Source organism: Paroedura picta, chromosome 4, assembly GCF_049243985.1.
Source record: "Paroedura picta isolate Pp20150507F chromosome 4, Ppicta_v3.0, whole genome shotgun sequence".
NCBI lineage: Eukaryota > Metazoa > Chordata > Lepidosauria > Squamata > Gekkonidae > Paroedura > Paroedura picta.
In genome coordinates, this window is record NC_135372.1 from 100,502,343 (window position 1) to 100,529,413 (window position 27,071).

At 42.6% G+C, this 27,071-nt stretch overlaps 1 protein-coding gene across 12 annotated transcripts in view; it reads left to right on the plus strand.

Moving 5' to 3' along the window:
* Positions 1-929: 929 nt before the first annotated feature.
* NFASC (neurofascin) overlaps positions 930-27,071 on the plus strand; it is a 208,626-nt gene continuing 182,484 nt past the window's right edge. For 11 of the 12 annotated variants that reach the window (XM_077334672.1, XM_077334676.1, XM_077334677.1 and 8 more), the window contains exon 1: positions 16,206-16,357. The gene's annotated coding sequence lies outside the window, so the exon portion shown is untranslated. Of the gene's footprint in view, positions 1,182-16,205; positions 16,358-27,071 lie in introns of those variants that run through there. The other variant, XM_077334671.1, reaches the window with a different exon arrangement.

The window sequence follows — 27,071 nt, forward strand, 5'->3', positions numbered from 1 at the left end:
GCCAGGTTCTTGAAGGATACAAACCCTGATGACTCAAGGGAACCCTGCTTTCACAGGCAATTCCAGTACTTGGAGGGAACCTCAGGTGAAGCCCTTGGCCTCTATGCCCAGATGATGGCCCTCCAGAGGAACTGGTTGGACACTGGTCATGAGGGTTAGCCCTGTTAGGCTGTCTGTAGCAGCAGAAGAAAAGCAGGAGCACCTTAAAGACTAACAAAGTGTGTGGCAGGGCATGAGCTTTTGTGAGCCACTGCTCACTGGCTGGTCCCTGTGCCAGACAGGATGCTGGACTAGATGGCCCACTGGTCTGATCCAGCAGCTCCTCTTCTGCATTTCATCATTGCTCTTCTATCTTTTCTTTGCCCTGTCTTTTAAGATGGGAGTGGAACCACCAATGTGATGGGTGCACTGGAAACACCGTGGGGCTGGGACGTAACTCTCCCCTTGAAAGTAGCTTCTGTCGGCTGTCCAGCCGGCTTAGGAGAGGTTCACATGGACAAGCATAACAACACAGGCTCACGGGGGGTTCCAAAATGACAACGGAGCAGGCCCCGTTGGGATGATGAAGGGGGGAAGCCGAATTCGGCCAGCGTCCCCTCCATTTACTGTCTTCTTTCCTCCTCAACAGCTACTCGGCTTTTGTGAGGCTGCGATTACTCTCCTTACAGATGGCACCCTTCCTCCGCTTCCACCCCCCTTGCTCGTGCCTCCGTCGCCCGTGATTAACCCACCCGCGGTTCCTTAGCGCCCGGCTAAACGGCAGGCGATCATTTCCTCGGGCGGGCAAGACGTCCATTGGCGCGCCGGCCGCCACGCGACTTCTCGTCTGGATGCGGCCGCGGGAGCGTCTTCACGTGGCGCGCCGGCTGAGGGGGGAGCCGGAGGAAGCGGACTCCCGCCCTCGGCCGCCCGGCGCGCGCTCCCGGAGCCCGTTTCCCGGCCACGCGCACGCGGCGACGCGCTCGATGGTCTCTGCCCTAATGCGGGAGTCGGGGAGCGAAGGCGCTGCGCAAGGATGGGAGCTGTGCGGGGCGGCGGCGGCAGAGGAGAGGGCTGGTAGTCTGGCGGCTGGCGCGGATCACCAGTAGAGACTTCGGGGAAGCCGGCGGGATGAAGCTGCTGTGAGCCTGGCCTCGCCAGAGGAAGGGGGCTCAGCCGGGGCGGGGGCGGCCGCTGGCCAGGTAAGGATGCTGCTGCTGCTGCTGCGGCTGCGGCGGCTGCAGCATGGAGGTGTTTGCATCTGCCCGATCCAGGGCGACGGGCGAATGCCTCCTTGGCAGCGGGGCTCGGGGCTCTGCGGGGGCAGTAGCTAAAGCTGGAGGACCAGGCGGGTCAGTGGCGCCGGCTGAGCCGGGGCGGCATCTTTCGCCCTGTTTTCTTCTCTTGGCCCAGCAACGTCCTGCTCGCCTTTCTCTCCCATCCAGTCTCCACCCGGTTCTCTCTCCCTCCCCGCCGGCTCTCCTTGGCCTTCGCGGCTGGTCTCGTGGAAGCCCTACCTGGCTGGGCGCTTGCCAAGCAACCCCCGGGGCGGGGGGGGGGGGAGGGCGTCCAGAGTTTCTCCCCGGGGTGCCGTCGGTGGTGGTTGCTGCGTCAGCATTGTGATCCAGGGAGGGGAAGCCTTCAGGCTGGCCTGGCTTGCTGTTCTTGGGCAAGGGCTGGCAGACCGTCCTGGTTTGGAGAGGAAAGGAAAGGTGGTTTTGGAGCACAACCCTCGGACACCGAGAAGTTCCTCGCCGTTATTGTTTGATGTTTCCTAGAGGCCTCCCTGCTGGGCTTTTCCATTTGGAGATCCCTTTGGCACAAAACGTTGATTCCACCTACCTAGGACAATGCTCAACTGAATGGCCTTATCTCAGTTCCATGCCTTTGGAAACCCTTTGCATTACAAGTGAAGCTGACTGATGGATCCCAGAGGCCCCAAAAATTAGTACTCACCCCCCCCCCTTTAAATCTAACCAATGGCATAGGAAAGAGTGTAGCAACAACAGATTGGGTATAGAATGTGGTGCAGCTAAATACTCTTATGCTTGTGTTATTGTTTTTAAAAGAGCTTGAATATTCAGGAATAAAATAAAATGGGACCTCGACTGCCATGATTTGGGACATAAAGGGGTCCCTGGGGGGTTTATGAAAAGCTAGCCTGTCTTAATGGGTTTGGGGATGGGAGGGCAGGATGTCTTTCTGAAGCATCTGGTACTAATCCATGATAGAAACAGGATGCTGGTACATAAGAGTCCCTCCAATGTGGCAGTTTAAAGAATATTGGTGGTTGGGGGGGGGGGGACACTAAGATACACATAGCGGTAATCTTGTTAGAGGCCATGTTAATCATGGGCGAATAGGATCAGATCTGTGGCCCTCTGTAGAAAGAAGCCGTCTTTGCATATGCATGCAATTCCAGTCAGCTAGTATTGATTGAGATGAAACTGCTGAATCACTTGTACTTTCCTTCTCCCAGTGTGATTTGTGCTTCAGTTCCATTATGGTCTTCAGTTGCATTAAATTGGTCCTCAGTCTCTTCTTTCATTGAAGCAGCACTGGTCTGATACAAGAATATTCTTGGAGCTGAGCATGCAACTATTTTGAGCCACTGTGGTATAGGGGTTAGAGTTTCAGATTAGGATCTGAGAGACCCAGGTTCAAATCCCCACTCTGCCCTGAAAGGTTGCTTGGTGACCTTGGAACAGTAACACACTCGACTTCACAGGTTGCTATGAGGATAAAACAAAGCAGAGAACAATGTAAGCTGCTCTGGCCTCCATTGGGGAGAAAGGCAGGGTATAAATGGACCAATTAAATTATTAAAGTTTATCTCAGCAACTTTTCAATAGATTAGGTTTATTTTCATGTTTACCTTGCAAGCTTCAATAATTGAAAGCCAGCTGCTTTTCTTTCTGTCACCATACACAAGAACATAAGAAGAACCCTGTTGGATCAGACTAGTGGCCCATCTATTCCAGCAACTTTCACACAATAGAAAACAAACAGGGCATAGAGGACATGGCCTTTCCACTGCCCAGCACTGGTATTCAGAGGCTGGCTACCTCTGAATATGATTTCCTTAGTCACAATGCCTAGCACCTATTGGTAGACATGCTCTACAAATGTATCTAATTCACTTGCAATGCAATGCTCATGGCATCACTATATCCACTGGCAGTGAATTCCACAATTTACTAATTGAGTAAGGAAGTTCTTTTATCTGGCTTGCATCTATTGTCCATCAATTTCATTGGGTGATCCCCCAAGAGCTAGAGAGACAAAGTTCTCTCTGTTTACTCTCTGCCCTGAATGTCATTTTATAAACACCTGCCATGTCCCCTGTTCCATTGTCTTTCTTCCAAACGGAGTAGTCCCAGACAATTTAGCCTTGACTCATAGGGAAAGTACTCCAACATCTTAATTATCTTGGTGTCCCCCTTCTGTATTTTTCTACCCCTGCAATATCCATTTTGAGATATGGGGACCAGCACTGCACAAAGTGCTTCAAATGAGGCCTCAACATTGGTCTATGCAAGGGTATTGTAATGTTGGTTGTTTTACTTTCAGTTCCTTTCCTAATAATCTCCAGCATGGACTATGCCTTTTTTACTGCTGCTGTACACTGAATCAACTTTTTCTTCAAGCTGTCCACTGCAACCCCAAGATCTCTTTCCCCCTCAACCTCTGCCAATTCTGAGCCCAGCAGCATATATTTAATGTTAGGATTTGTTACTCTAATGTGCATCAGCTCTCATTTGTCTATGCCAGAGGTGGTCAAACTACGGCCCTCCAGATGTCCATGGACTATAATTCCCATGAGCCCCTGCCAGCATTCGCAGTTTAACTACCCCCAGTCTATGCTGTCACCTCAAATTGACTCATATCTTCAGACGCTATTCCTGAAAACAGTGACTCCAGTGTGGGTGCATGGCCCACATTTTTTCAGTGAAAACACACAAATGAATTCATTCAGTTTTTCTGCCATCTCTCCATCATCCTAGCTGGTTTCCTACTCCTAACAGATTTGGAGCTGAGCTTTTAGTAATCCACTCTTCAGTAAGCCACTTCTTGATGCTTTTGTAATTCATTCCTTGGATTTACTTGCCTATTGTTACTTGTTACTTCCTTATGGTTTTTCCCTGTACAATCTGTACTCTACTCTGTTCATTTCATTTGGGAAACCTTCCTCTTTGTGAATGAAGATTTTTTATGGCTTTCTTGACATGGTTTTTTAACCATGCAGGCATTCTTTTAGACTATCCTAACTAAAGACACAAGAGCCCTGTTAGGTGCCTATCCTATCCTATCCTAATTTAAGAACATAAGAAGAGCCCTGTTGGATCAGACCAGTAGAGCCAACTTGGTGTAGTGGTTAGGAGCACAGACTTCAAATCTGGCGAGCTGGGTTTGATTCCCTGCTCCTCCTCCACATGCAGCCAGCTGGGTGGCCTTGGGCTCGCAACAGCACTGGTAAAGCTGTTCTAACTGAGCATTAATATCAGGGCTCTCTCAGCCTCACCTCCCTCACAGGGTGTCTGTTGTGGGGAGAGAAGAAGAGTTGGTTTTTATATGCCGCTTTTCCCTACCCGAAGGAGGCTCAAAGTCGCCTTCCCTTTCCTCTCCCCACAACAGACACCCTGTGGGGTGGGTGAGGCTGAGAGAGCGCTGATATCACTGCTCGGTCAGAACAGTTTTATCAGTGCCGTGGCAAGCCCAAGGTCACCCAGCTGGATGCATGTGGGGGAGCGCAGAATCGAACCTGGAATGCCAGATTAGAAGTCTGCACTCCTAACCACTACACCAAACTGGCTCAAAGGGAAGGCAATTGTAAGCCACTTTGAGACTCCTTCTCGTAGAGAAAAGCAGCATATAAGAACCAACTCTTTTTCTTCTAGCTAGTTCAGCATCTTGTCTCACACAGCGGCCAACCAGTTCTTCTGGAGGTCCATCACAGGAGAATAAAGGCTGAGGTCTTCCCTTGATTTTGTCATTTGTGACTGCTATTCAGAGATTAATACTTTGGAAAATAATGTTTCTTTAAACTTTACAGGACTGGCATACCACATTTATTTATTGTATGGCATGTGTGTAATATAGCCCGGAAATCCTAAGCTTGTCTGACTGCCAGGAAAGAGCCATTTGGAGGTGGTTTGTCATTGCCTGCCCCATATCATGACCCTCGTATTTCTTGGAGGTTGCCTTTCCCAGTGCCAGCCAGGGCCATCCTTGCTTATCTTCTGGGAGCTGGAGGAATCAGGCTTTTGTGGCATACCATAGACCAGATTCCTTTAACTCCTTCCCTCGGGAAAATGTAGAAAAGACTCCTTTGGACTCTTAGGTTGTCCTGACCAATGCTGAAGACACAAAATAAAATTCAAGGAGCTTGACAGAGAAGGTAGCGAACCACATTCTTTTCAAATGCCTGTCCAAAAGCCTGATAAATTGATGGCCAGCACAACTACTTTGTTATCCCAAAATGTCTTGATGTTATTCAATACTAGCTTCATGTCAATCCTTTCAAAATAAATCCCCTCTGCAATCTCTTTATGTTCCTATAAACAAACAAACTTTAGAGCAGGAGGTACATTACAAACTATTTCCATTGAGAATTTTTTGCAGTGGATGCTGAGCACCTCCAAAGTTTAAGGAGGTTTAAGGATTTGTATTTTGTATTCTTTGAATCTGATAGGAAGAATATATGTTGTTTATTATACAGCTTTCTTTTGCTCTAGATTCTGGAATGTGGAACTCTTGTCATGCTATATTTATCTGAAGTAATTGCAGTAGAAACTATTTCATTATGGAATGGTACAGGGCAGCCTCTTTCTTTGTCCTCATGGCTGGGAGAACAATAAAATTAGCTAGGCAGAAATCTAGATAGATGGGGTAACCTTTTTTATAAGGTAACTTTAGGGGCAATTTGCAGTGCCCTTGTATTCAGGCCCTATGACACCTTCCCAAGTTTGTTACCAATTCCTTCTGGAAGGTTGTGCATCTGAACTTGTTTTGAATGAACTTAGAAATAACCATAGGATTTTAAAGACTTTCTGGACTTAACAGAACTGGAACTCTTTGAACAAAGACATACTCCAAATCAACTGGTGTTTTACAGCTGTTTCTACAAGTGAACTACTTCACCGTCCAAATTCTGCTCTCAGTTAAGGCCTAACTATATGTGATGCTGCACTTTTCTGGACTGAGGAAGGGCTTTCTTTAACACTCCCTAATTCCTTGATCTGGGGTGGGGGATAATAACTAATGTGGGAAGAGTAAGAGGTTTGCAAGGTTACTGTTTTTATTCTTATTTCATGTGTTGTTAGCAAGCCGTCTGGTTGGGAGCGGCAGCCTAAAAATATGACAATAATTAAATAAAAATGCTCCCCATACCCATATTGTGTCTTGTTCTTTTCCCTAACATATTGTTAAGATGACTGGGAAGACAATCAAGGGGAGGGGGGAGAAAGAAGAATTAATTCATCCTCTCCCAATACTGCAGTTTAGATTCCCCTCAACACTCAACTGTTATACCTTTTCCACTTGAATGAGATCCTGCTTCATCGAGACCTCTCTGCAAAGTAGGTGAAATTGTATCATGTTAGAAGAAGATTTCACCATCACTGCCTGGAATCACAGTTTAGATCACCTGACTCAGTTGGTGCCACGTGCTCCCATTTCCAATGAGTCAGTTGGTCACAAATATTTTTCTTTGTCCAACTCATGCACCCTTCCTTTTACCACCATGATATTTCTCCTAGGCTCCTTTTATCCACGCAAAGCAGGCTTTACTCTGATTTATTGAGCCCTGTTGTCTTAAATCTGGATCCTGTCAAAACTTAATGACAATTTAATTTTTATCTGATTATAGAGGAATATATTACTGTTTTCTGATGGCTAAACTCTTCTCTTGGGCAGAATATACATTGTGACCACTGAGGGGGAGAGTTCTTTGGGTATGTGTACAGGGGCTGACTAGAAGATCAGATTGCAAGGTCTAAGCTTTAATTAGAGAGTTTCCCATCCATTCTCACTTAACAGATCCCCTGCAGTGGATCTATTCACTTGACAGCAGTTACGCAGCTGCGGTCCTGAGATCATTGCCTACTGTTCTGACCAGCATTGTCTTCTACTCCGCCTGTCTGTCTGTCATATCCACCTGTTCTCTTTTGTTTTGTGCTCACTTTTCTGAAAGTAGGCTAATCTTGATTTGTTCTGCTTCTGTTCAAGGTGGAGTGGGAATGCAGTGCACTGAATGCAATATGCCAGTGCCAGTGTCCAGTATCAGGAAAAAAAGCAGTTGCTTAGTTTAACTCTGATATTTATGAGCATCACAGAAATTTACATAATTCAACTTTGCCTCATTCTTGACCTGCAAACTCTTTTTTGGTCTGTGTTCCTTCTTCAGTTTTATTGGGCATTTTATTTGGGCTTATCCCTGTGAAAAGGCAAAACATTTTTGATGAGAGCAGTATGTCAGATCTTGTATGCAGATGTCTCTCTTAAAACACACACAAGTCTTATGACATTGTATCAAAGCTTTTCAGTTTGCCTCTTAACAGCTGAGAAAGAACATTTAACAATAAGTTTCTACAGACTGAAATGTTACAGTGTGTATTTTCTCACTCCTTTAGTAACTCACATTTCAAAAGTTCTGGCTTTTGCTTCTTTTCTTTTTATGGTCATTTGAAAAATCCCTCCTAGAAGCGCTTTGTTTGCTAGTGTGCTAATGTCCTTTACTTTTTACAGAGCATCATATGTTGTGACAGATAAATTAAAGAGCATTTTAAAGTTTTAAACCTCTTGTATGGATTGCTATATAAAGTTCCCCTTTCCTTTCTATTGTTTTTTACTATCTATAGTTAAAATATGTTAAGAATTGGCTACTTTATGAGCAAATGCTGTAGCATAGCTGATTCAGATAAATGCTTTCACAATTGACTTCTTGTAAGAAACCTTGTCCCTGGTATTCAAACAGTATCGTGTACATAGGCTCTCAACAGGTCTAACCAGAAAAATTTTGATTGGATAATTAAATTCAGTGAGTCCTAGTCTGCATGAGCAATAAAATTTGAATTAATAGAATCCTGAAGTGTCAGAAAGGGCTGTACTACTTCAGATTGCAGATGGGGAGAACACGTGTAACCACATGTGAAAACTACTTGCAAATATTTTTTAAAGCATACATCAGTCATAAGGGTTCTAGGCTAGACTTTTGCATGCTGTTCTAGTTTTTCTTTTACAAATAAATATTAATATAGGGGACCTGTGGAAAATGTAGTCCTTCACTTCAGTCTGATATAGGACCTGTTTTATCTCCTTCGCACTGCAAAATATGTGATTCTCCCTATCTGCAACCTGAAGTGGTACAGCCCTTTCTGACAAGTCAGAATTCTCTCAGCTATAATTCTATTGCTTGTGCAGACTAAGTCTCAGTAGCCAATCAAAATGTTTGCTTGGTGAGACCTGTTGGGAGCTTATCTATACAATGCTGTTCAAGTGCCACCCTAGACAGATACACATTGCTCCACAGCCATTCTGTGTTGAGAGAGAGAGAGAGAGAGAGAGAGAGAGAGAGAGAGAGGCAGTCCTAGCAATCTCTTTGCCTTATGGCTGTTCTTCATCTGAAGGCAAACGGAGGAAGTGTGCTCAAAGGAACAAGGAGTCTCCTGATGAGTCAATTAGGACATAGGATGAGGTTATTTGAAAAATACCTGGAAGTTCCTGTCTAAATACCCTAACTACATCTCCTCTATTGTCCCCAGATGTGATGGGTGCAATAAATCTCCATATTTCCGTAGCTCTGCATTATTATTATAGTGAGCCTTTCAAATCCATTTTAGCAAATTGCTTTCAGAATTTTGCTTTCTTGATTGCAGTTGGAGGGGTACTTAATACCTTAATGTTGTTATTCGTGATTGATTGTTAAGAATTTAAAATATTAAGTGTTGTACAAGAAACCTTGTTAAAGTTCTTGGAGAGACATAACTCAGAACAGTGAGGGAGTGAGCAAAAAAATGCACAGTAACTCCCAATATTTCTTCAGTGATAATCAAAAGGAGCTGATAAAAACTACCTTTTATCTTGCATGACATCTGTACATGTGTATACATGTCAAAATTCCATAAGGGGAGTATTTCCTTTCCTAACCACTACACTATCTTTTCTTTGTGGAGAAAATGTCTTGTGTGAAACATTGGTTCCTGCTACCCTACCCCACCGCCAGTTCTACATTTTTGAAAACATTTACTTGACTTGCTGTCCATCCCTATTTTTTGTTCTTCTCTAAATGCCTTGTGCTGGCATTTAAGGTAAGTTAGGTTGTGTACTAAAGCTATTTCAGGATCTACCTGGACTACAATTGGATCCTGTATCTGCAATGGAATTAAGTTTTCTGGAATCTGTCTTTTACATCAATTCATAAAGGATCAGGCTTGTCTATATAGTACAACTGCAAAATTTATAACCTTCCGTGTTTAAAGGCCTCTTTTGAATCCATCTGTGTTTACTGCCTATACCAGACTTTTTCAACCTTTTGACCATGGAGGAGCCCCTGAAATAAATTTTCAGGTTTGAGGACCCCTGTAAGTGATGTCAGCTGGCCACACCTCCCTGTCATGCCCCCATAAATGACATAATCACCTGCACCCTTTGCCTTCTTTTCACTTCCTCTCCACCCTTTACTACTATTATGGTGGCTCTTTTTCCTGTAGGCCAGAAATATCCAGGGCCAAATCTGGATATTTAACTTTAGACAACAGAGTCATAAACAGATAAAATGGATCTTTCTAAAATCCTGAAAAGTCCCTAGTTATATCTGATTTTTTTAAATTGTGGGTTAAAACCTGCAAAATAATACTAGGAGAATCATAGAATCATAGAATCATAGAGTTGGAAGAGACCTGATGGGTCATCTAAACCAACCCCCTGCACTATGCAGGACACTCACATCCCAATCGCTCATCTACTGTAACCTGCTACCCCTTTACCTTCACAGAATCAGTCTCTCTGTCAGATGGCTACCTAGCCTCTGTTTAAAAATTTCCAAAGATGGAGAATCCACCACCTCCCGAGAAAGCCTGTTCCACTGAGAAACCGCTCAAACTTTCAGGAATTTCTTCCAGATGTTTAGATGGAATTTCTGTTGAATTGATTTCATCCCTCTGGGGCAAGAGAGAACAATTCTGCTCCATCCTTCATATGGCACCCTTTTAAATACTTAAAGATGGTTATCAGATCCCCTCTCAGTCGTCTCCTCTCTAGGCTAAACAGACCAAGCTCTCCCAACCTTTCTTCATACATCTTGGTCTCCAAACCCCTCACCATCTTTGTTGCCCTCCTCTGGACACGTTCCAGTTTGTCAACATCCCTCTTCAACTGGGGTGCCCAAAACTGAACATAGTACTCCAAGTGAGGCTGAACCAGAGCAGAGTAAAGCAGTACCATCACCTCCCATGATCTGGACATGATACTCCGTTTGATACAGCCCAAAATCCAATTTGCCTTTTTAGCCACTGAGTTACACTGCTGACTCATATGTATGGTCTACGAAGACTCCTAGATCCTTTTTGCACATGCTACTGCCAAGACAAGTCTCCCCCATCTTATATTGGTGTATTTGGTTTTTCCTACCTAAATGCAGAATTTTACATTTGTCCCTATTGAACATTTTATTCATTAGCCCACTTCTCAAGCCTATCAAGATCATCCTGTATTCTGTGCTGTCTTCAGTTGTGTTTGCTACCCCTCCCAGTTTAGTATCATCTGCAAATTTAATAAGTATCTCCTCTAATCCCTCATCCAAATGATTTATAAATATGTTGAACAACATAGACCCCAGGACAGATCCTTGGGGTACTCCACTTGTCACTCTTTTCCAAGAAGATGCTGAACCATTAACAAGTACCCTCTGGATACGATTTGTCAACCAGTTATTGATCTACCTGACAGAATTAGGATCCATAGCACATTTTACCAACTTGTGAACAAGAACAAGAAGAGAACTATGCAAGTAGCTTTTGATCTCTACTGAGTAGAATGATGGAGTATAAAACAGTTCCGCAGGGCCTGCAAAAGGGAGCTCTTCCACCAGGCATTTGGCTGAGGCCAGGCCAACCAACCAACATCTGCAGGACCCTTGCCCCCCCCCACCTCCCCAGAAACCCACTAAGACTCCTGGACCTGTTTGAGTTACTACTGTTTAGGTTATACTCTTATACATGTTATACTGTTTCCGGTTATATCAATTAATAATATGAATGTTATAGTTATTATATGTATGGTTTCATGTATAGTTTCAGTTATGTGTAAACCACCCTGAGCCTTTGGGGAGGGCAATATATAAATATGAATGACGGAATAAATAAATAAATTTGGCAGTTTTTCAATATGCAAAAAGGAACAGAGCACCAAGCTGTTTAAAATTTAAAAAATAATTTTATTGTGAAGAAAAACAGTTTTGTGTGGAAAGGAGAGAGAGACCGAACTGTGTATGATTGTTGTCTGCAGTCACACAGTCCTGTTCTGGAGGCAAGCAGGGAGGAAGTACACTCAAAGAAGCAGGAAGTCTACCACTGAGCCAGTCAGGACACTGGAGGAGAAAATTTGAAAAAATATCAGGAAGTTCCTGATCTAACTATGCTAAAGATACATCTCCTCTGATTCCCCCCACAGGATGCTCTTCAGATTCTGTCCAATCATGCTTGCATATTCCAAGGAGTTCAGGGTGCTTTTTTTATCCTCACAACAGTGTCAGTTTTATTATTTATTATTATACTGTGAGAGAGTGACTGAGCCAAGATCATGCAAAAAGCTTCATGACAGATTAAGGATTTTAGCCTGGTCTTCCAGATTGTTGTCCAGCACCTTAACCACTACACCACACTGGAAAACAGTTGGCCATTGGCAGTTTAGTATAGCTTGCAGTGTTTGGGCCAAGTGAGTAGACCTTAAGTGAACTAAGAATAACAAGGAGGATGAATAGTTTTAAACTTCTTTCAGTAATACATACTTGTTTGAGCACCATTCTTTGGTGGACGGTAGCAGGAATCCAGACATTTTGTTTACAAGGTAAAAAGCAGTAAAATGTCATTAAGGTGAAATGTTTTGTTCAAAGGAGAGAAGAGTCAAATGTTTGTTCAAAGGGGATTCTTAACTGAACTACATCAAGACATGCCCGAGAACTGCAAAGCTATTCCCTGTCTTCTCTGTGGTGGCCAGAGAAAGCAGAAGAGAGTGTGGTTGTCAGTGACGAAAATATTGTTGTATTGTATTATCTGTATTCTGGCCATTATGAATATATATCCAGACAGCTTCTGATGTAAATTCGAAGTCTTCAATATTCATTGTATCATTTTGCTCTGATCAAGTGTGCTGCCTCAACTGGATCAATCCCAGAGTCTGTGACACTTTCAGTCTCATCGTATGACTGAATGGAGCTCAAATGTGCCTGCAGGCAGTCTTACATATTTTCATCGTTTAACATCCCACCCATCTGCCAGAACACTCTGGGCAGCAGCACACAGAGCACTGATACCAAACATAGCCTAGTGCTATCAAGGATAATGTGGATTTTGTAGAGAGTGGATGCTCTGCTTCATGTTGTAAGCTAAAAGGATCCCATTACTTAACATATCAGTATTTAGAGAAAGGCTGAAATAAAGGGAGGGTACGCTTGGCTATTATGGGGCTGAACGTGTTCTTGATGCATAGGGTACATAAACTTTGGATTCAGAATGCAAGCATCTGAGCAGACTGGAATTTGTTGGCTTCCCACAAACAGGGATTCTAAACCATGAGGGACGGGGGGAACAGCCTGCATTCAAACATGGTGGCATATTGGTTTCATTGAAGACACTGCAAAACTGGTTGGCTTTGCTTAAGCTACCTATGCAAGGGGATGACAGAGGGGAGCATGCAAGCCCAGAAACAAGCTGGGTTTGCCTATTATAGATAAATGCTTGCATGTCAGAATATATGAATGAAACCAACAGCTTTGAATTGTACTGGCTCAGCTTAAAAACTCTGCAGGTGCAATCCAGAGGTCTAAACTGGTCATGTGGTCCAACTAGTTTTATTATGTAGCTTATACTAATATAGTGTGCGATGAGTGTTGACTTCATTCTGTAGTCAGTAGCAGAGATGTCTGGCACTATGTCAGACCATATCTCTCCGTTAACTATGGTACCACCATCTCCTACTGTTTAGTTTACACTGACATCTTTGTGAAAAGTCAGGAGAGCTGCTAATGTTCTCAGTGGTGCAGCATGTCGCTGACATTATAAAGCTATTTCTGTATAGTGAACTGTACTCTTGCTGTTGCTTAAACTGCCTTGCTATCAGATTTGCAACAGGCTCAGAGACAGAGTGCTTGTTGTGAGCTCATTGGCTTAGTTCTTGTGATGTGGACACAGATGTGTCTGGAAGTTAGAGAGAAATGAGGCTTTGTAATAAGCATGCATGATTGCATACATGAAATCTCTGAAGTTCTCTGCCACATCTTAATATTCTGGAGCAGAATTTCCAAATAAGGTGCCCATGGTCACCATGGCCCCTGCCAATACCTTTCCTGGTGTCTGTCAAGTGTTTTTAGCAAGTGGATGGGATGAGCTGTTTTTGCCATCAAGGCTACTGATTGACCACTGAAGATTTCATTATTGTGCTGATTGTGCCATTACTGCACAAGAAGAAGAAGAAGAGTTGGTTCTTATATGCCGCTTTTCTCTACCCAAAGGAGTCTCAAAGCAGCTTACAATCACTTTCCTTTTCCTCTCCCCACAACAGACACCCTGTGGGGTGGGTGAGGCTGAGAGAGTCCTGAGATTACTGCTTGGTCAGAACAGCTTTATCAGTGCTGTGGCAAGCCCAAGGTCACCCAGCTGGCTGCATGTGGAGGAACAGGGAATCAAATCCAGCTCACCAATTAAGAAGTTCGCACTCCTAACCACTACACCAAGCTGGCCCTCTCAAGGATCTTCAATGTGTAACTCAATGTGTAATGGGGCAGCCATTTTATCTCTGGCTCCTCCTTCTGTGGCATTCACAGTGGCAAACATTTTTGGCTGTGCCCACCATGCTGGGTCAGAATTCCAGTGGTTCCTGTAGGATGAAAAGGGTTGGGGACTCTTATACCAGCTGAATGTTCTTAGTATCCTCCTAGACTTCCTTGTGCAGTTAACTCAGCTGCTCTCTCCTTTTGCCGCCGCTGCCAAAGTTCTGGAATGGGAACAAGTACTGCTTGCTGAATGTTTCTTTACTATTATGCAGAAAGAAAGCGTCAACACTAAATGTGCCCCCTTCTGGCCTTTTAAAAGTCTGTGACTATTATCTATGCCCACTGGTGACATGTTTTGCAGAAGGGAAAGATTTGTTTCTACAGTAAGCAGTGAAGCATATAGCACAGTTCTCCGTCAGCATTTCAAAATGGTTGTTCATTATGAGATATGCTGTTAGGCTCTCACAGCTTACTGAAGACGTCAGACAGTGATCTGAGGGTGAAAGTAAGCCTTAAAGTATGGCTTATTATTTCACAAATATGTAATTAACAATAAGGTGGCACATTCTTGGAGGCGGCTAATTGCATTACAAATACCATCCTGTCAGTTCGTATTTGGTTGCTCAGTCTCTGTAGAATGGTATTTGCAATGGCTACAATGGCAATTGGGCTTTCTTGAGAAAGTTGAAGCATTGTATAATCACTTGGGTGGTTTGTCACGATGATTGCCGTTTGATTTCACCTCAAATGTAGCTTCATCGTTTAATTTTAAAGAAAGTCCATAGAGAAAGTACAGGAGGTTACATAACAAATGCTTCTGAGGAGAAAATTAGTGGCAGGCAACTTTCTTTCCTTCCCTTTCAAGTATTTTTCCCATTTCACAATAGCACATACCTTCTGGGAGTGGGTTGCCTAGCCTTGTTTAAAACTTGGGCACAAATCATGCCATTGTATCCTATGAAACAGTAAACTTCAGCTTAAGTATTCAGAGCAGTGAACAACAATATGCAGTATTTCTGTAGGAGCTTGGAGTTTGACTTTTAAAGTGATGGTGTTCTTATATTCTGTAATAATTGTGACTTTCATATGTAATCATCTCTTTGCCACTGCCCTGGAGATCTTGAATTGGTGCCTGCAGAATTAAATCGCTTAATCTAGCCATCATCTTTCACACCAAGAGTAGTCAATCATTTAAAGTCTTAGACTTTGCTGATTCATTCAAATAGCCTAATTCTTATTAAATTCTCTCAGCACATGGTGCCATTTTTTCCTGCACTGAAGAAAATCATGAGATGCTTGGGTATTGTATTAGTAGAAGCCAAATAAATACTTTAGACATTCTAATATCTATTAAAGATTTGATTAAAGCATAAATAAATCTAATCTTTATTCTCTCTCCTATCCCGCTCTGGTTTGTAGCCATTGGGTTGGATCTTGTGTACCATCAGCTGTGAAGGGGCATGACTCTTTGCCATGGTCTCTTATCTCCCAGTATTGCCTTCTGACTTCAGAAACTTGATTCTCGGGTAATAGAACCCACATATACTATGTCAATTAGGGAATTGCAGCAAGAAAGAGGGAAGTGTGTGATTGTCCTTGTACTGTTTTGCAAACAGAAGATCCTAAATTCAATCCCTGCATCTCCAGTCGAAATGCTCATGGAGGAAAGGAAGTGCAAGACCAGCACCTGAAACCCTGGCAAACTGCTACTTCTGTTGACCTTATAGACCAATCACCTAACCTTATAGACCAATCACCTAAGGCAGCTTCATGTGTTCACATTTTGATTCAAACCACTAACTCTAGGTCAAATGAAACCTTTATAGTGTTTTCCAATTAATATTATAAACATGATATTATTGATATAGTGCTGAGGGGAAGCAGTTTTCATTATAGAAAACACATTTCAGTGAAACCACCATGTAATGCAGGACAATATTACAGACATTGGACAGAGGCTAAGGAAATAGTTGCTGATTTAAGGATCCCAAATGAATGCATGGCTTTTGAGATCTGAATAAGGGCTTGGTAGTTTAGATTATTAATAATGATTCCATGTTTATAAAACAGATGAACAGTGGCTGTTTCCATAACTAAAGTGTACCTAGCTTTGTGCTTTATGGGTAGATTTGAATTCTTGGCCTCTGAGAACACTAACTACAGCACCAATTGTGACAACACATTTTATGATGTAGATCCCTGTTCACCATCACTAGGCTGAGCTCAGCAAGTTCTTGGGCACAAACAGCTGTCCAGTAGTAACACACACCCTAAAGAACTTCTGAGCTCGGCTGACTTGCAGTGGGGTTGGAACCATGCAAGATGGGCTCTGTGGTTTCTTGCCAGTTCTTCTGGTCACCTAACACATAAGCAACCTATATTGATACGGTAAGAGAAGTCGTATTTTTCTGGGACAGAGAAGTGGAGAATTGAGAGCCCCCACCATGGGGAGGGGGGAGGGCAGATGAGCCTGCAGCTACAGAAAGAAGCCAGAGCTGACATGGAGGGGAACTGGTGGTGAGTGGGGAGGGAGGGATTGCAATTTCTCTTCATAGAAGAAGATTGGAATTTCTCTTAAATTCCCTTTCTGTCTCTCCATCCATTTCTAATAATAGAGATTAAGAAGAAGCAAATTTATGTGCCAACTAAATGACCTTTTCTTAACTGTGGTATAACCTTAGCTGAAGTCATTTCTGTGATGTCACAATATTTCAAGTTGCTTCAACATTATCTTGAACTGAGGCTGAAGCAGTCAGGCAGAAAACTGCTGTAGATTAAAGTGTATGGGGTGATGCTGGTAGGATGAAATTATATGCTTTTCAGTAATTTACAAAAACAGGAGAAAAGGAGCCTTGAAGTGGCTCCTTTTATTTTAAACGTATAACCTAAAATTTACAGATCCTAGCCTAATTTTTTTGAAAGTTTGATAAAAACTGGAACCTAGGGGCAGCTTTGTGAAGACTTCTATTTTGTCTGATTTTGCGGGAGTGAATAGAGATTTATATTTATGTTTTGTTAATCAGATACACTTTTGTGGCATCCTTTCTATTTACGGTACTTTTAAATTCAGTTACCACTTTAAGCATGTTACTCATTGCAAAATAAAATTAGTCCCTGAACAGCCATTTGTCCTTGACACATGCAAGACTGTTACACGGTCAATGGGCCCTTTTAGAACATTAACTCTCAAAGTGCAGTCCATGGAGACTTCTTATGTATACAGCATACCTTCTCAATCCCCCCCCTCCTGATTCTCTAAGTCAGTTCTTGAATTTGTCCAGCTGTGGGGAGAATCAAGCCTGTGCTGGTGAGTCCAATGCTGGTTTCCCCAGGCTCTGTCTATGCAGCTTGCAATTTAATGACACTTCTGAGCCCTGTTTTCTGTCTTCTGACCTAAGTTTGACAAGGAGTAGGGCTTCGTTGATTATGCAATAGAATGTAGAGTTGTTTCTTTAGAAGTGGAAGCAAGGTTAAGAAGATAGGGTGTGATCAAGAATGGTGGTCAGAATTAGGAGAAGGGCTATGGCACAGTGGTAGATCATTTATTTTGCATGCAAGAAGGTGTTCTGGTTCAGTCCTTAACGTCTCCCGTTAAATCTCCGGTGTGAGGGGCTGGAAAGGATGGCCCAGGAGAGCTACTGCTGAGCTTGATAAACTGACTGTACAGGGCAGCTTTATTGGTTCATAGAGATTTTACAGGATTCTAGGGAACTTTTGCATGGGGATTTAGTCTAAAAGTATTTGCAAGATGAGAACTTGACTAGGATTCACATGTTACAACCTGGAAAAACGTGCTTACCTTTTTAAAAAGAAGTTTCTCATAAACCAGAAATGAAGCGGTTTCTTGAAGCCATTTTTGCTCCTCTCTCACTGTTCCTCAAGCTCTTCTCCCACTTAAGCCAAATAGCCAAGATTCAACATTTTCCCCATTTCTCACAGATCACACTAGCTGTCAATTGTAGCAACACCATGTTTTATTTTATTATAGGAAAGACAGGAGATTCTAATGTATCTTGGAGTTTTAAAAAATAAGAATGCCATGATGATGATAAATTTTTTCCTGATCTCTTTTTTACAACAGCGTGTTTCCTGGAAAGTACATTTAATTGACCCAGATATTCAAGGAAAGACACAATTCAGTGTTCTGGATTATGAATGCAAAAATGACACTTTAATCTGTGTCAACAGCTGCTGCCACTTTTGGAATGCTGGTATGCAAATAACTGATAAAAATGTTCTAAGAGAACAATCAGGTACTCCGTGTAACTTGGCTTGCAAAGCTAAGCTTTAAGTGGAGATGCCAGGGAATAAAACTAGGATTTCTCTTGAATTTCTTTTTTTAGTTATTCACACCTCACTTTATTTCCTTAGACTGCAGACTGCTAACATTGCAATGGTGAATCTATTATGAAAATAAAAATAACATGAAAAATGCAACCAAATCTGCCAAAACATTTTGCCCTCCACCAATAGCCCTCTGAAATAGAACTGTCTTGCCTGCCTTCCTAAAAGTTGCCAGTGAGGATAGCCTCTGGACCCACTATGATAAGCTATTCTGGAGCACCTGACTCACTACTGGGATGCCTGTGACCTACTTGTTGTAGAGACAATCCTAAGATACCACAAGAAGGCTGTCTGAGGAATCCTGCTGGCATGTGGGAATATATTAGGGGTTACAGTTTTAAAGTATGAGGGCCATAGAAAATGAAGGGCTTTAAAGATAATAATCACTTTGAATTGGACCTAGAAGTGAATACATAACCAGTGCAATTAATGTAGCACTAGAGCTATGTTCTGAAAGACTGACCCCAGGCAGGAGTCTTTCTGCCACATTTTGTACTAATTAGAGTTTCTGAGATACCTTAAAAGGCAAACGAAGCATGTGCTCCACACTGAACCACAGCTCTTCCTTTGGTTATCTGTACCTGAACGGGAGAAATGTTTGGAGAAACTCCATCAGTACTGTTCAGAAGTTCTAGGAAGAATGGTACATCACAAAGTAAATATTCACAAGAAGGCATTTAGTTAGAAGCGAAAGATCAGTTCTTTTAAGCTTGCAGTTCCAGTTGCAATGGGGAAATAGCTGCCATGAGAGGTGAGCCAATCACAAAATGGCAGAGAATGAGCTTATGTGACATTCTAATAGAAAATCAACATTTCAGGCAGAAGTTTCGTTTAATAGGATGCCTTTTAAAATGAACATATTATTTTAAAGTTGGGGAGGTTGCACAAATAGCTTATCTTCAGTCATGCAGTGAAGACTCCGGTAGTGCAGTGGCAGCTGCTGCCAAACCAGTGTGCTTTAAACTATGTAAGCCAATCAGAAGCCGTGTTGGGGAAGCCACCCATCTGGCCCTGCCCACTTTCTAAAAATACTTGACATGCCATGAAAGGTGCTAGCATGCGCCAAGACACCAAAATGTACCGTGTCCTGCCCTAGTGTGTGGAATTTCCCCTGGCCCTGAGCTCAGATTAACACATTGCCTTCCTTTTTGAAACAAGCAACCATCTATTTATTTTGTTGTATCTTTTCTGTTTGGTTTTTTAAAGTTGCAACTTCAGTAACTTTTTGACTATTTGCCCACATGCTATTTTTTATTTTGATTTTGCTTGTCTCTAGGGGGCAGTGCTTCGGAAAGGGCGGGGAGCTCAGCTGTGACGTGATGCCACAGAGTTCACCTCTGAAGGTGACAAACAGACAAGTTAATTTCTTAAACAGTATTTTTCCAGACATACATGAATTTGGAAGTGCTGTAGATTTACCAGTACTTTCACTTTTACAAGTCATCTATCTCAAGACTGCTTGTGTGTTAAAAGGAAAGTGCCCTGTTAAATACTATGCCGGGGTTTACAGGAACTGGCTGTAGGTACTACCTTATTTTATTTGACACTAGGGGAAGAAAATGTAGGAGAGAAATCAAATTTCCAGAGTTGTTGAGGGTTTTGTTTTTTTTTTGCAAGAGTCAAGTGCAAGTCCTTTTCTGGGTTTGGGAAGATGCTTGGATTTGATGCAGATGCATGCCTGATGTTTGAAAACAATTTCTAATTTAGGCTCATGGGCAATTCACCATGTTCTTATGGGGGAACTTTGGACAAAATGCAAGAAAGCATGACCAAAATATTTTCTACTGTTGTGATTTATGTTGGTGGTGCTAACTAGAAAAATCTGTATCCCATAATGAAGAGATTATTTAATGTTGCAGTTTTAGAACTCTGCTGCTTATCTTGATGCCTTAGAAGTTTGAAAAACCTCACTTTGGAATAGCTGTTTACAATTTATATCCTATTTTATTACCGTTCAAGACAGGACACAGGGAAGTATATAAATACCTTGTATGTTTTATGTCAACTTCCTAAATATCTGGAAACTGACACTATTGTTGAATTCAGATGCTGTGATTAGACTTTTTGTCCCCTGTCTCACCTTAACCATGACACTGTCAGTCCTAGCAGAATGATCTTATGCTGAGCTTGCTACTTTTAAATATTGATGCCTAAGACTTCAGCATACTGTTTTGAGCAGCATCTTTCCAGCTGCTGGTCACTTCTTATGGAAGTAGCTTTGCACCTGTGAGCACTGCATGTAGACCCAATGGGTCTGACATGTGTCAGTCTGTGTATACTTGCTCTTGTCTTTACTGTATATTGGAAAGTTTTGGCACTGATTCTAAAAAGAAGTTTCAAAATACAGGGCAAATGTATTGAACTCATTATGGTTAATTAATTCATTTGTTGTTCCATTGTTTCCTTCCTCGCTCACTATTACTCCCCTATCTCAGGGACAACCAGCATGAGGAGAACTGGTGATTGGGAATAATTAAAGCTGTGAGAAAGAATATGCTATGATACTGAATGTAGTAGCTCAAAAATTCATCAAGGATAGAAAATGCCTTTGTGGAAATGGTCTTTGCAGGAGGGAGAAGAGGTCAATCTAATCCATTTGGCTGTGCTAACAAATAATTTGAGATGATGCTTTGAAAGGTGGAGTGGGGTTTGAGTAACCCTAGGGATTGTAAGATTCAAGTCCAATAGCACCTTAAAGACCAAGAAGCTTTCCAGCGTGTAAGCTTTCATGATACCTCTGACAAAAGAGTTTTGACTCTCAAAAGCTGACACTGGAAATCTTAATCAGAGTCCGGTGGCACCTTTAAGACCAACAAAGATTTATTCAAGGTGTGAGCTTTCGAATGCAAGCACTCTTCCTCAGACTGGACTCCACAGGACTTGGATTTTGTTTGCTTGTGTTGCTTCAGACCAACACGGCTACTCACTTGAATCTATCGCTCTGGAAATCTTGTGAGTCTTTAAAGTGCAAATAGACTAAAATCTTGCTCTTCTACTGCAGACTAATATGGCTTCCCACTTGAAGCCATCTCTCTGTAATTGTGGCAGTAGATCTTGAAGAGTGGAGGGTAGAGACCAGGCATGCATGTAAGTGGGCTTTGAGGAAAAGATTATGGCACTGGGCCATTTACAAAGTTGCATGCTAAATTAGGCCACAGTTCTACAGGTATCTGACAAATAATCTTCCTTTCCCCATGTTGCAAGATGCATATTATGGCAGACTATTTGAATTGCCACTTACTTATTTAGGGGGTGCCCAGATCACAACAGATCCACATGCACACAAATCACAACAGGGAACATTCAAGTCTTGGGGGGGGGGGGGGGTAAAGTCATAGGTTGCATAGGGTACCACAACTGCTTTGGTGGGCCTGGTTTGGAAGCCCCTGGTGGCTTTTTGTCCTTGCAGACAATTACATGGCATCTACCACAGAGGTGTTTGAACATTATAGGATTTTAGATTTCAAAGCAGTTTTACCTACATTTTTTAATCTGATGGTACTGTTCCATGCTGTGATAATCTTCATCTATTTATTTCTGTAGAGGGTATAGGACTGTTTTTCCCCTCTAGCGTATTGGCAAACCTACATAAACATAGAAGATGACAGACTAAGACAGCAATTTTATGCTTTCTTACTAGATAATAAGCCCCATGAACCACAATGGAACTTACAACCTGTTGATGTGCATATTTACTCATGTTGGCCTGTATGAGACTGACTATTTGACTCCAGTTTCCTTAGAATAACACAGTATTTTCAGTATCGACTAAGAATTCCTGGATAGTTCTGACATGCCTGTTCTATGCTGTTAAATCTATTTTGTGAATACATTTTTAAAACTGACAGGTTTAAACCCACAAAGTCAGAGTTAGAATCATAGAATCATGGAGTTGGAAAGGATCTCATGGGTCATCTAGTCCAACCCCCTGCACAATGCAGGACACTCACATCCCTATCACTCATCTACTGTAACCTGCCACCCCTTTGCCTTCACAGAATCAGCCTCTCCATCAGATGTCTATCTAGCCTCTGTTTAAAAATTTCCAAAGAGGGAGAACCCACCACATCCCAAGGAAGCCTGTTCCACTGAGAAACCTCTCTAACTGTCAGGAACCTTCTTCCTGATGTTTAGATGGAATTTATTTTGAATTAATTTCATCCCATTCATTCTGGTCTGTCCCTCTGGGGTTTTATTGGGCCATCAAGTAAACACCAGGAGCTTTGTACTGCTGAGCCTCCACCAGGATCTGCTGTGACTGACCACTTTGAATTGCTTTCAGTGTAAGACAATCAGCAGAATTTTGTAGAGAGACTATTCCGGAACTCTGGTGAATTTGCACAGGACTGGGGTAACACAGTGAGGCCACCACTGTGTGAGTTATATGGTGCTCCCCAAAGCCAATTGCTCCTTGAAATATCATGATGCCAGGGCTTTAGAATTTAAAACTTGGTCAGCTCTGTGCAAGATTGGGACCTAGTCATTAGTTGCTGTCTCTTACCAATAGTTTCTGGTGTTACCTGAGAGGTCAGCATATTTTTTTACCAGTCCTGTAGTTGTTATCCATGCTGAACTTGTTCAGTATGGAATGCAGCCATTTTGCTCTGGTCCCATGTTAATCCCTGCCACAGTACATGTTATTTTTGTGTTTGTTAGTGAAGATGGCAGGATAATAATGTTTTGTTTTGCAGCACTGTGTGAATTCCCTTGTTACCCACTAGGATGCCTATCTTTTAAAAAGAAAAAGTCTGACAGAGACCCAGAGCAGCTTACAACATCATTCTTTCCACCTTTGTAGACTGTGTGGCTTTTAAATATAAGATAAAGTATACCAGTTGGATAAAATGATGCATTCTTACCTAGTTCGTACTGGGCACCTATGGCCCAAGGTTTAAATGTCACATGTGGCTGAGTGCAATTTTGCACAATCAATAATTTTTGACAGTTCTGTTCCCATCCTCTTGCTGGTTTCCATAGATACAGATGGGAAGTGACAGGTTCTCATTGTCTGTGTTGACCCTATTGTAACCTTTTGCTCCTGGACTTCCTTGTTACAGAACATGCTTATGTCTGAGTTTCTTTCTCCCCATGTATACTGTGTTTATTTTGATCTATCTCTACATTCCTTGAGGATAAAAGCAATAGGATTGGGAAATGTTAATTTGATTCTTTTCTGCAGTAAGTTTGCTGATATTCCGAACTTATTTGTTATAGTTGAGCTATTGACAATCTCACATTGCAAGTGCATCAGAAAGGCGGGGCTGTACCCTTTTGTTACTGATACATATATTTTGCCTTTGCACATGGAAAGATTCCCAACAATGCTCACTACTTCCATTGATTGTGATGCTTTTATGTGCCTAATAACCAAAATGTTTGAAATGGCAGCTGGACTGGTGCTTAAAATTCAGCAGTCCAAAAGATGTGATGTTTTATGCAGAAAAAATAGGTGGTTACCACAAGCTCAGATAAAAGTACAGAACATATGACTATTCCATCTAAGTTCTATGGGGCCTGCAAGATGGAGCTCTTCCACCAGGCTTATGGTTGAGGCCAACAGAAAGTACAGATAAACAGCAGATTGGGCCTCTCTCCTTTCCCCCTTCTCTCTCCCCTCCCCCACTATCTTCTTACCTGTATGTTTTATCAGAAGACTAGAATGTAACACCAGCGGTGCTGAGATTGGATATTTTAACTGAATATTATGTATACTTATTCTTTTATGGTAACTAATGTTATATTTATTGTACACTGTCCTGAGATGGCTAGATCAAGAGGGAAAGTATAAAAATCTAAATATAAGTAAATAACTCTAGCCTGGTTGGCTTTAGTCTGGCACCCACCAGGGACAGTGAGTCACCAACTAGCAGATCACCCAAAAGGGCAACATGGGAGCCTCCCTTGTGGCTGACTCTTTGCGAAGTCGCAAGAATGAGAGTGATACTTTTCCTTTGTTTTGTGTTAGTCACAGAAAACTTCCAATTAGAGAATCTTTGGCCTCTTCTTGCAAGAGAAAAGATGTTAGAAAATTACCAGTCATTTCCCGATAAAGGATTGATAAGCATTGCATACCCCACTTGAAACTGAATATGAGTTTATAAATTTGGGTGTTTTTATGGAGCAGGATGCTATATATTATAAGGCAAAATGCTCCTTAGGGCAAGCGAGGGTATTTGTTTTGTGAACAATAACTGGAACGGTTGCTCAGAGGTGGATCATTATTTGGGAGAAGCTTGGTGGGTTTATAGGTATAACTATTCTTGATGAACCTGTAAGCTACCAGGTTTGGTAAATAGTATTTAGCTTAATTAGGATAAAGTCTGGGTGTTAAGTTTAGTTTAATAAGGATAAATTGGTGAAGGGAAGTAGTGCCGAGTGCTGGCAAGACTAATCCAAGGTCAGGCACTAGGTTTTTGGGAGACCCATTGTCCTAAATTACTCATCTCTCTAGGATGGGGAGGAAAACATTAGCTAGCCAGCCACTCTTACTCATACTTCTAAACTACATGTCCGGACTTGTCTCTGATTGCCATCCGTTTTGTGTTATATTGGGTCAGGCAGTATATTGTATTTATGTTATTTGAGGTGATACTGTATTTATGGTTTTATAGCTATAAACTGCCCCTCAGTGAGATGAGAGGTCTGAATGCTAATATACTGACCTTCTTAAAGGAGGTTGGATGAGGCTGCTAGCTCTTTGAAGATGTTCACAGGGAAGGGCCAGTGAGCTCACTAATCCAATGCAAGTATCCATTGGCCCAGGGGCCTATCCACTCTCCAGGACTGGGTTGAGGAGAGAGGACTAGCTGAGCCCAGGGTTGGTCTTCCCTGGGGAAGCATTTAAAAGATGTGCCCAGGAGCAGCCAGGGAGGAAAAGCCAGATCCATTTCCTAGTTAGTATATGGCGGTGGTCCCCAACCAATGGGCCATGGGCCTGGTGCCGGGTCACGAAGGCCCTGGCACTTGGCCGTGGCTCCCTCTCCCCGCCCCCCCCCCCCCACAGTAAGAAACTTCCCAGGCCGCAAGCAAATAGACTGCAAAAGCGGCCGATTAGCTTGTGGCCCGGCAAGCTTCTTTTTGTGTGTGTGTGTGTGTGTGGGGGAAGCAGGGCCATGCATGCACGTTTGTGCCATACATGGCTGAAAACGCGCATGCGCGGCACTTTCGTGCATGCGTGGAAGTGCTGCACATACACATTTGCGACCGCGTATGGCACAAATGTGCTTGGCCAGCCACGCATGCATGGCATGCGCGGCCGGGCGATCGCCCTCCTTGCCGCCGCCGGTCCGCAGCCTTAAAAAGGTTGTGGACCACTGGTATATGGTAATAAGTATTTGGCCGAGCAGTATAGGGAAATTGGTTGAAAGAAAACACCATTCTCTTGCTCTGTTCTGAGGCTTTATTCTGGGGCACTAGTCCAACAGAAAACAACTGTGGACACTGAGACAGTGTCTGGACTGAGATCCAACTCCAGTGGCTCTTGGGAAGTTGATGGCCTATATGGGGACTGCGGCCTGTGTCTGCCCACCCACCCCTGAAATGTCTTTGCCACAGTATCCACCTTTGGACTGACACAGTTTGAACTTGGTTGGAAGAAAGACAGGACAGAACCCCTTTGAGATATGGTCACCCAGCAGCAGGAATCCCAGTCTGCCCTGTGCAGGACTGGGTTGACAACTTGTCCAGCTGTTGTTGGGCTATACAGCTGGAGAGTGAGACAGCTCTGGACTGAGACCTTGCTCCAGCAGATCCTAATACCTTGTAAATTTTATGTTCTTGGTGATCTGTTTTGATCCCTTAACCTGGCAGTCAGCATTGACCAATATAAATGATCTTAACCAATAGGGTTGATTGTAAAATGATCTTTGCAGCTGTTCTTGGTTAATGAGAAATGCAAAGAGTATTGGTAGGAAATTGTTTTAAGGATACAAAATGTTACTTACTCAACTACCATGGCATCTGTTACTAAGTTAGCAGCCACATACCTCCTGGTTTGAAAGAATTGCCACTAAAAAGCAAATTCTCCATTTCCCTGCAGTGTAATGGACATATATGTTTCTTTTTGAAAGAATGTACTTCTGAAAGTGTTTTAAACAAGATTTTATATAAATATAAAATTCTGTTTATTAGAACTGTATGTGTGGTGCAGCAGGAATACATTGATGGGGACCATTCCTCTGGCAGCTCTTTCAAGGCAACTCTCTGCCACCCCCAACCCCATCAGGCAAAGGCTTTATCCTCGGCTGCCTCAGGGGAGGGGGTTATTCATATAGATTGTTCATATGTTCTATGTAAACCACCCTGAGCCTCCTGAACTGCTGGGAAGGGCAGAATACAAGTATAACTACAGATGGATGGATAGATAAATGGATAGATAGATGGGTGGGTGGCAAACTGAACCTAACTTCAGCCCTTAATCAAGCTGCTACTCTCTGAGTAGGGTCTTGCTCATATTAAAGTAGTGATACTCAGTGGCTCAGGAGATCTTTAATATGGCTTTTGTGAGTACCAGTCCCCAATGTGGTACCTGCATCGTGTTTCAGGAAAGTGTAGAAAGCTTTTACCTGATTGGGTTTGTGGATGGCAGAGAGCTACCCTGAAAGAGTTGCCAGAGAACAACATTCAGATCTCATACTATAAATGAAAATAGAAGGGCTGGGGGTAATTGCAAATGTGGCTCTCCATGAACTGCAGAGTGAGTTCCACAGTGCTAAAATATTAAGCACTGCTAGAAAGTGTCTCAAAATCAAATATAATA